This window comes from Centruroides sculpturatus, unplaced genomic scaffold (genome assembly GCF_000671375.1).
Source record: "Centruroides sculpturatus isolate CEXI.00-Female unplaced genomic scaffold, Cexi_2.0 scaffold1094, whole genome shotgun sequence".
NCBI lineage: Eukaryota > Metazoa > Arthropoda > Arachnida > Scorpiones > Buthidae > Centruroides > Centruroides sculpturatus.
The window spans coordinates 271,806-280,161 of record NW_019385596.1 but is presented as its reverse complement, the minus strand read 5'-3'; the positions used below and the strand labels follow the sequence as shown (position 1 = coordinate 280,161).

The 8,356-nt window shown below is 28.4% G+C and overlaps 1 long non-coding RNA gene across 3 annotated transcripts in view; it reads right to left on the bottom strand.

The window, feature by feature from the left end:
* Positions 1 to 7,514, bottom strand: part of LOC111640426 — a 25,380-nt gene extending 17,866 nt beyond the window's left edge. The window contains exons 1-4 of one of the 3 annotated variants that reach the window (XR_002759273.1): positions 7,452 to 7,514; positions 7,242 to 7,308; positions 7,012 to 7,097; positions 1,577 to 1,697 (exon numbers count right to left, since the gene is read on the bottom strand). This is a non-coding gene — a long non-coding RNA (uncharacterized LOC111640426). The remainder of the gene's footprint in view (positions 1 to 1,576; positions 1,698 to 7,011; positions 7,098 to 7,241; positions 7,309 to 7,451) is intronic. The other 2 variants (XR_002759272.1, XR_002759271.1) reach the window with 2 other exon arrangements.
* Between the last annotated feature and the right edge of the window lie 842 nt (positions 7,515 to 8,356).

Sequence of the window (8,356 nt, the reverse complement as noted above, 5' to 3'; positions counted from 1 at the left end):
ATTTTTCCAGTTCGACGAGAGTGACCGAAAAGTTGTAAATTTTGGAAATTTCCGCGGACAACACCTGGTCCTAAAACGAATTAGTTAGAAAACAAAAGACGGAAATCTATTAAGTTTAACATTTAGACTTTTACAGCTATGATGAGAAACGTTTAAAATTTACAAGAACCCTGTCGCGTCTTTTGAGGTATATTAGTGATGCGACAAAAGAAACATTTGACATTGCCAAATCCCGAGGGTATCGGCACCCTCGGGATTTGGCAGCCCGCGTGCATGTACACACTGCACACCTAGCAGGGCTGTCTCTAATTCCACTGGTAGGGAGCTATTTGACTAAGTGGTTAAGATTTAAATAGTAAATTGTTGTAAAGAATATTTTATGTTATTTTCATGTACAGGTACGTTTCATTACAAAGCTATATTTAATTATAATTTTCTTTAAAAGTATATTCAAACAATTGAAGAAGGTTTTGTACCAGGTATGTATGTATATCCATCAAACATTTTATTTCACCGAGTGAGTTTTTATAATTTTATTTTTAATTTTAGCTCTTATACCGTGGCTAGCAATTCGGAATGTAATTGCGATATTGAAAATTTATTTTAAAAAAGTTTTCGCTCGAGATCATATAATGAAAAAGAAAACATTATTAAAAGAGAACGGACAATGCCTAAGTTAAATACAAACGCTTAAATACAAACGCAAAAAATAAAAAAATTTGTTCGATATTTTCACGATAAAATGGCTCTGTAAATGCATAAAAATGCATTTACAGAGTGAAATTAGTGTGTGGAATAAGAATGTCTTTGACAATTTAGCTGGCAAAAAACACGAAAAATCGTCTATTCTTTCATATTTGAAGCAATTTGGAAATCGAAGCGGAATAGAATTTAACATTAGTAAATAATATAAAATAAATATTGAAAATTGTAACGAGATAATTATGGGTAATAGATATATTATATCTAAATAAATAGATGTTATATGTTTTTATCAAAGCAAGAATTGGCATTTACAGGGCATATGGAATATATCGGATCTAATAACAGAGGTAATTATAATGAACTTGTTTATTAAGTACGTCAGATAAATAATCTATTAAAAATACATTTAAAGAAAAAAATTAACTGATTGCCCCTGGATGTCGGCTTCTTATAGAAACACAGCTTCCCTATCATCAAATGTCACGGCACGCCCCTGCTTTTTACAATTTACAAAACTAATACTTTCGAAACATTCAATGTGGGTACCTTGAATTCATTACATGGGTCATGATTTGCCATAACTGTTGTAATCCTTTTATGATACCAAATAGACTACACAAAAGTCTAGAAACATTAGGTCTTCACAACAGCACAAGCATGACACTACAGAAGTCAGCCATACTAAACATATACCACATATGAAATTCTTAAATACTTGTACAGTTACAGAGAACATACATAATAAGCACATAATCATAGTAACAGTTTTTAGTAGCTATGTCTTGATCTAGCATAGCACTGGTCATTAATAATAACCAACAGGATAAATGCATAATAAAATTAAATTAAAAATGCATATTCATAATTTTACCAATCAAGAATGTTTGATGGTAGAGGGTGAGCTGTGACATATGGCACTGGATCACGCATAATCCTTAAATAATCCTGCCGAAGACGCCGGGTAGCCATATTTCCTTTACGACTCATCTTTTCTTTAAAATTAAAAATGAAAAAAAAAAAAAAAAATTATATCTCCAAATAGTATTAATATTTTTTAATTATTTAAAAGAAATAATTACTGCATTGTTATCAAAAACTGTCTTAATAAAAATTTAAAAATTTATTTTAAATTACATTTATTGCTATAAAACAAGAGTATTAAGTTATGTATTTATAAATAATGAAGCATTATAATCAAACATTTCATAGCTATAGAATATAAATTTATTATAAAAATTAATTAAAATTGAAAAATGATGACAGTTCCAATTTATTTTTTAAAAAACCACATAAATATTAAAAGCAGATAAGTCAAATTTTATCAATAAAGACTCAAAATAAAAATGATTTTAAATAACATTATTGATAGTAGTAATATTAAAAGTTATCTCAATTAATAGGAATAAAGTATTCTATTATAATTTAAAACAGTGTTTTCTATTATGTTTATCCATATTGCACAATGAATTGCTTTTTTGATAGACACTGGGCTTTACATCCATCTTTACTTTGATTTTTAGGTGCCAATATACATTTTGGGCTCTTGTCCCTCTTCTGTCGGCTACAGAATTAGTTTTAAAATGTTATAAATTTGCAATAAAATTTGTTTTTAAAAAATGTACCTTTTTGTTGTTTTTTTATCCAACACATTGTATAAAACAAACATTTGGCATTCTTGCTTCTTTACAAATACATTGAACCAAAGATTTATGAAAATGAAAAGTGAAAATGTGGCTCATATCAGTGTAGTGTTGTTTTGACACTGAGAATCAAAAATATTGTATGTAAAATATTGTAAAAAACAGAGTTGACTAGTGTCAACTCTGTTTTTTAGATGTTCAATGTTTGTTTTATACAATGTGTTGCATAAAAAACAACAAAAAGGCACATTTTTTAAAAACATATTTTATTGCAATTTTATAATATTGCAAAACTAATTCTGTAGCCAACACAAGAGGGGCAAGAGTCCAAAACACGTATCGGCACCTAAAAATCAAAATAAAGATGGATGTAAAGTCTAGTGTCTATTGAAAAAAGCACTTTTTGAAAAGTATTTTTTCATTTAATTATTTTGGTTAGCTACAAAATTGCTTTAACTAAAACAATAGGATTTTAGAAATGTATACTTCTCTTATTCATAATATAAAATTAAATGTAACTTATATTCTAATTAGATTCAACAAAAATAAGGAAAAGATTGCAATTATTGTTGATTATATTTAACTAAGAAAATAATATAATAAGTTTATTATTCTGTATAACACAGAAATAACTAAAAAATTTGGTTCATTTAAAAATAATTAAATAAAATATGGTAAAACACAGCTTCTATTACATACACAAATTTTTTATTCAAAAGATCAAAATTTTTATGTAATGTTTCTAATAATAATGTTAATGTAACTTAATTGTTCTCAGTTCCAAAAAGTCTCCTGATATATTTTACTAATAAGGAAAGGATCAGACATTCAAATTTCCAATTTGAATGAAACTTGGTAAGCATATAGCCCTAAGCACAAATAGCTAATAGGGGTGGGTCCTATTATTTGGACCCACCCCACTTTTCAAGAATTTCCAAAAAACTGGTCTATGAAAATTGAGTGTTTAGTTTATTGTCTTTGAAAATTTCAATTCTCCTTGGAATGGTGATAGCCAAGTGGATATGATGCTAGGAGCTAGAACTACAAAATATAGGTCAAACCTTTCCAATTTTAGTTTTTTTATGTGTTACATAATTATTTTGTTATTTGTACAGTATCACTAGCATTATTATTACCATTATTATTCCTCATGTTTAAAGCTTATAAAACAAGAGATTAAAAATAATGACATAATTTCCTGTTTAGCAAAAACAGTCTCTGTAGATATAACTCGTTTATGTCATTACATAAAATTTTTATTTCTTCATATTTATTTTCAAATATGGTGATATTATATTTGAAGTGTAGCAAACATGAGCACACAAGGAAATTGCCCATAACATCAATAACTAAAAGAAAATAAAAAATGCTGTAACTATGATACAAACAATTCAAATTCTTGTTAAATACAGTTTTTTTTTACAAGATGTATTAGATTTCTTGTATCTTTTATATAATTTTCTACATTTTGATATTCAATAGCATATTTTTTAATGAAAATCATAAAACATAGTTAAAATTTCTCTAATTCGGTATCTAAATATTATATATATTGGGTTGTGCAACGTTTGTCTGGATTTTCAAGTAATGTATTTGCAGAGAAAAACAACCTTTTTCCTCATCAATAAATATTAAGATCCTGTTTATACTGTTTAAATATAATGGATATATACACTAATATTGTGTACTCCAGTGGAATTAAATCATACAAGGAGCCAAGTCGTTCAGTTTTGGTTTGTCAAAAATACATTTTGGGCTATGCATTTTTGACAAACCAAAAGTGAGTGACTTGGTTCCTTGTACAATTTGATCCTGATAGAGTATCACAATATTTATGTATATACTTGTTATATTTATGCAGTATTTTTCCTGTTTTAAGAACTGACTGATTTTGTAGACTTAATCACTTTCAATTTGACCTATTTATACAAATCAGTTATGATAAACATCTTAAAGTAACATTCATTAAAACTTGTATCATCAAATCCAAATAAACTTATTACACAATGCAACAAAAATCTTCTGACACTTAAAATATGTTAAAAAAAAAGCAATGCTTAACAAACTATCATCATTAAAGCTAATCCAAAAATAAAATTCATATTTATTTTTTAATACATATATATAATATATATATATATATACACACACACATTTTTTTTAATAAAATATATTCCCATTCTGAACTTTAATGATAGATTAGTTGACCTGACTTGTATTAATTGTTTTGAAATCCTAACTACAGAACAAACTTAGAATTAAGGTAAAGTAAAAATAATATATTTCAAAGATTTTCATTCATTCATAAATATTTTCCAAAATGTTAAAAAATAATTTAATAATATAAAAATAATAATAGTATTTGCTTGGCTTCAATTCAATCAATTATAACAAATAAGATATAGTTCTTCAAAATTGTTATTTTATTATAGCATATCTTCATCAGCCAAGCCAACAAATATCAACCAAATAACTTTATCCAAATAACCCTGATAGTAACTATCAGTACACAAAAGATAGATCTAATAAATTAAGATTTAGGTGCAAATTTCAATAATTTCCATAATTCACTTTCATTCATACCATCATCAGGCAATTTTAAACAAAAAATTATGCATTAACTTCTAATTCCAATCGTAACTTTGAAATTTGTTAGATTATAAAAATGTGAAGTTAACTTAAGAACTACATGATGCATTCTAAGTTTGAACTGCACACACAATGAAAAATGCACTCATTGCATAAAGCCATCTGTTGTGGCCCAAGACATCTTTCACTCTCTCTGTGAAAGCATCACTTATGTTATGCTCAAGTATTTTCAATGCTTATTTTTTGCTTTACTTTTGCATTTGGTCACATATATCAGAGATCTACAACCAGTGTGCTAAAAGATGATTATAGGTGTGCCATAGCAAAACAAAAACAATAAGAAATAATAGTTTATTTTTTTTAATCTTTAATGTAAACAAACAAATCTTATGTAAATATTAACATTACAAAGGTTTTGTTTATTTTTTTATTGTAAGGTAAGTTGAACAAAACAATACCTTAAATATTACTTATGTTATGTCTATAGTGCATGCACAAAATTTGACAAAAAAGAAAAAAAAAAACAATTTTTGATAATGATATCAAATTTCCTTTGTAAAAAAGTACACTAATGTGGAGTGTGTAACTATCCCAAAACAGCTGTAACATTTAGAAATATTTCTTGAACATGTGGCCTTGGCTATCTGTTAAGCTAAAAAAAACTCATGAAAAGTGAAATTTTTCAACAAAACAATAAATGAAATATGAAAAAACACTTTGCATGATATGTATGTCATCACTCTACATGAATATATACTTTATTTTTTATCTAAAAATTTTTTTTTCATTTTTGATAGTTAATTACAACTTGTTTTAATCAGAATTTAATTTATTTATAAAACAAAAAATAGATAACAAAAAAGTGAAAATTTATTCATTTCTAAAAAGCAAAAAATAACAATTTTTTCCTTTATATATTGTCATCAATTTTTTAGTCTTTACAGCAAGCTCTGCATATAGTAATGCTGTGTTCATTACAAGTATTATACTTGCATTCATACATACAGATTTTGTTTTATGAACTCTCCCAATGATTATTTTCCTCATCTATTGATGGGAGAGAGTCATCATCATTGATCTATCAAAGCATTTCATTTGTTATATCTTCATTGTTATAAACACAAATACACTTCTTTATTATAATTTTTATTTAATACTTGAAAAAATTTAATTCCAAAATTTTTATGTTGAGTATTGGGAGTGTGATACACCCCAAAAATGCTCAAATCACTAAATGAAACTACTCAGTTTCATTTATAATGTAATTTTTCATTTGGCATGTAATTTTTACTACTTGTTTATTGTTGCTAGATAGGAAAATTCAGGGAAACAGAATGAAATAGTTAGAAATAATACTTTACAACAGTAAGATGTGAACTCTGAAGATACTTTTCTGTTAACAGGACAACAATTGTATATACAGCACCATATAAAGAAATGGCTATTTTATTATGTGTAAAGAACAATTTGTACATTTGTACAATGTGTACATTTCAAGAAAAACGGGAAGTACGTTTTACTTGAAATGTACAAATAAAAAACTACGAGTAGAATTCTCCACATTACACAGGAGGACAAAGATGCAGATTTCATTTAACATTGTCAAAAGCATTGCAATTTTTTTTCAAGTTTTAATTATTTTGTGTTTTATTAAATCTACTTCACTTTCTTACTCCCTTACTTTTCCATTACATTGATAAGATAATGGCATTGTGCATCAGATTACAATTACAACTGGCGTTCCATTAACAGAAAAGTACCAGAGAGCCTGTATCTCGCAAAGGATCACACACAGAGGAATGGTTTCTTTGACTTTTTTGCTCCTATGTATATAGTCTATGGCTCTAGTATGATCCCAACCGTCTCATTCATAGGTGTAATTGCATCCTTTGCATGAGGTGTAAACCACCTTGTGCAGAAAGAAATTAACTTTCCATCAGGCATGCCTGGAGTTTATACAAGATTATTATATGATTATTTATATACAAATCAAAATCTTTGCATGATTCTGATTTGTATATATAAATAAATTAATTTGTATTGTTCCTGAATTAAAATGCATTTTGATCACACTTACCTGTTTTCAATTAAAATGACTTCCACAATAGATAATTAAAGAACTGCCAGCTCTAATTTTTTATTTTCTATTCGAATTTTCATAGACTGCAAGAAAGTAAAATGATTATAAACACATTTTAACTTTCAAATTACGATACTGAATGCTTCAAAACTAATTATCAATATAGTAATGATATTTATAAATTAATTTTTATAAGCACATTAAAACTTCAAAATGAATTTTCTTACATGTTTTGCTTTTTAAACTTTTCATCCTTCGTTCTGAAAAGTTACAATTTCGTCGCGTAAACACCCTCTATAGGGGGAAAAGAATTGCTTACTTTCATTATTTATTTTTTACAAATAATAATTTTAATAAATTATTTTTATTCGAAAATAATTTATAGACTTATTATATAATTTTAATGGTGATGTTAATAATAATGATGACTTTCTCACCAGTCACTAATTTTTTGAGGTGAAAGCAGTGGACAATGGCGTTACTACCGACCCCTAACTTAAATCGATCTCCGAAACTCCGACATAAAGAAGTATGACGAATCTGAAGCATAATAGAGCTCGGTTTAGAAGTTTTTTAACGGGCCAATTTTAAAGAAATTCTTAAACAGAAATGAAAATTATATAACTTTTCTTTCAATAATCAATATTTATACAGGGTGTATCAGAATGACGTTTTAAAACTTTGGGGGATTGTAGAGGATGCAATTTTGAACGTTTTGATATAAGGAACCTATAGCCGGAAATTTGAACTAAAGTGTCTACAGCGGTAGGAAGTGCTTGACCGCCCTTCACTTTGGTAGTTACCAGTGCCGGCCCGAGGCAAGTTTTAGGATGGAGCGAGATCCTATTATGGCGCCCCTCTTGGTTGCCCCTAATTTATACCCTTTAATTTTCTTTACCACTGAGGCGACCCCTAGGACTTAGTGCCTGGAGCGGCTGCTCCGTTCGCCCTATGGTAGGGCCGGCTCTGGTAGTTACCCTTCTGTCCATTGACGTCATATTATTGCTGCGGATGAAAGACTGTAAACACACAACTACAGTGGTCTAACTGAGTCTGTGTACAGGACGTTGTGTACTTAGTGCTTGTCATCCTTCAGGTCACCCCTTGCATTCACTGGCGCTGTGCTGTAAACACATAACTAGTCAACGTGAGTCCCTTGTGTACGCAACACCTGTAGGAATAGTTCATGAGCTTACGGAGCGCATCTTTACAACATTTAATACCATCAGAGGAGAGCGTGGCATTTTACAGAGGGTCGGACAAAACATGGTTCGTCGTTGCACGTTATGTAACAAAGTTGGTGGTCGTCACATTGAAAATTTACTCTAAAGTAGTGCAGCCA